We start from the raw sequence: 2634 nt of genomic DNA, 5'->3' as shown, positions 1-2634 counted from the left end.
CGGACTCCGTTTTTTACTCATTTGTTTGTTTCCCAAGATAAAAAATATTTATATACCCCCCGAACCTATTGACCACCGTATCATGGAGAAATCTTATGTTCTTCTTTCTTGTTGTTTTTCTGACAGAACTGAAAAATATGTCATTCCAAGATTCGGAAGGTGAGAGCTATGTTGCTGATTATATCGCAAACCCCAAAGTTTATGGGGATGTGGAGCATCGTAGTTGGACTTCGGAGGAGGAAGAATACTATGATCCTAAAGGGGAGGAGGAGACAAGCTCAGACGAAGATGAAGTTCCATTACCTCAACCTGGGGACATGCACGTGGAATTCAAGGAGTCAAGTCTCCCCAATAAAGCAAAGAAACCTAAGATTCAATTTATCCCCTTTCGTATCTTGCAGGAAAACAAGCAAGAATTATGCAAAAAGATATTAGAGCTTGAGCAAGAGATTGGTGACTTAAAGGAGGAGAATTCCATCCTCAAGCGTAAGCTAAGGAAGAAAGATAAGATCGAAACTACCTCATCACCATCGCCGCCTTCTTCGTCACCAAAGGAGACTTGACTATTGAGTATCGGCACTCCCCTTGGCTTGTGTGAAGCTTGGGGAGGTGCCCCGGTATCGTATCACAATCACTATCTTTTGCTTTTACTTATATTAGTTCAGTCCTTAGTTATGTTTTGGTTTAGTTGAATAAAAGTTTAGTTCGATCCTTTCTTTTTGAGTGTTTGCTTAGTGATCTACCTATCAATGTGATCATGTGCGAGATATATAATAAAGAGTAGTTTGAGTTTTGTTTCTTTACCTTTATGTTTCAATAAAAAGAAAGGAAAATAAATAAATAAATAAGATCATATGCTAATCTTATGGTAAGTAATCACATCAGATAAGGAAAGGTATAAGTGGTAAAATTTGTTGGAGATTTACAAACATAGCATTGGTCAATGATGCAACTCATGAAAAAATTAATAAGGGAAGAGAAGATTCACATGCAAATACACAATCTTGGACATCTTTTATGACTGTGAGCCCCCATTAAATATTTTGTGTCAAAATAGTTGACGTTGGACAAGGAATACAACATAATGATTTATGTTTGTTCATATTCACATAGAAGTTATATTCTCATAGATCCTTTAACATGTGGTGCTTGCTCACTATCTTTTCTAGCCAAAAATTCTGCACTAAGTAGAGATACTACTTGTGCATCTGAAACCCTTAACCCAAATCTTATTTTGAGAGTCCACCATACCTATTTATGGATTGAGTAAGATCCTTCAAGTAAGTTGTCATTGGTGCAAAAAGGCAATGCAAATTGCTTCTAAATATGTTGGATCATTTAGAGTAAGAGAAAACTGAGCGTTGCACGAACTTGTTATGGCAAAATAATAAAAGCAACAGACTGCATAATAAAGGTTGCCATCATAAGGGGCAATGTAACATGACGTTCCTTTGCATTAAGGGATTTGGCATACAAAAAAATAAGCGCATGACAATCTCTGCTTCCCTCTGCGAAGGGCCTATCTTTTACTTTTATGCCTTTACTTTTATGAAGAGTCAAAGTTTTTCTTTCCTATTCCTTTTTATTTTCTCTTTTTGCAAGCATCATGTGGTGAGGAAAGATCTAGGCACATATATTCATTTGAATATGAGTGGGCATGAGTTATTATTGTTGACATCACCCTTGAGGTGAATACGTTGGGGGACAAAACTATAAGCCCCTATCTTTCTATGTGTCCAGTTGAAACTTTTTGTTCATGGGTATGATGTGAGTGTTAGCAATCATAGAAGATTAAATGATGGTTGAGTATGTGGACTTGCCTAAAAGGCTCCTGTACATGACCCTTCCTGAAAAGATGATGAATTGTAGTTGCAAAGTTGACTGAGAACATAGTTTGTTGGTTTTCAATAGAGTTTATGCTTTATACTTTGATGTTGTGATGAATTGTTACTTGTTCATGAGAAGTTATATGATAAAAGTTGTATGATAAAAGTTGTGTGATAAAAGTTATTTGATAAAGTTTTATGTTAAAGTTCTTTGTTGTTATAACAATATGCATGATGCTTCTATGTTCGTATTTTGTTTTTATCGACACCTCTCTCTCTCTCTAAGCATGTGGACATGTTTTTCGATATCCGGTTTTCACTTGAGGACAAGCGAGGTCTAAGCTTGGGCAGTTGATACGTCCATTTTGCATCATGTTTACCTACTGTTATTTACAATGTTTTTATGCATAATAATGCTTTTTGGAGTAATTCTAATGCCTTTTCTCTAATAATTTGGAAGGTTTAAACAAAGAGGAAGAATACTGGCAGCTGGAATTCTGGACCTGAAAAAGCACGTCAGAGCTACCTATTCTACACAACTCCGTATAAGCTGAAACTTCACGGAGATTTTTTATAAATTATTTAAGAATTATTGGAGCAAATAACTACTAGAGGGGGCCCACCTCGGCCCACCTCCGGTGCCCCTCTTCTAGTATATAAGTCATTTTGACCTAGAAAATAAGGGGAGTACTTTCAGGATGAAGCGCCGCCGTCTCGGGCGGAACTTGGGCAGGAGCGCTTTTGCCCTCCGATGGAGCGATTCCGTCGGGGGAACTTCACTCCCGGAGGGGGAAATCATCGTCATCAT

This window comes from Triticum dicoccoides, chromosome 2A (assembly GCF_002162155.2).
Source record: "Triticum dicoccoides isolate Atlit2015 ecotype Zavitan chromosome 2A, WEW_v2.0, whole genome shotgun sequence".
In the NCBI taxonomy this organism is placed as follows: domain Eukaryota; kingdom Viridiplantae; phylum Streptophyta; class Magnoliopsida; order Poales; family Poaceae; genus Triticum; species Triticum dicoccoides.
Note: the sequence above shows the minus strand (reverse complement) of the source record.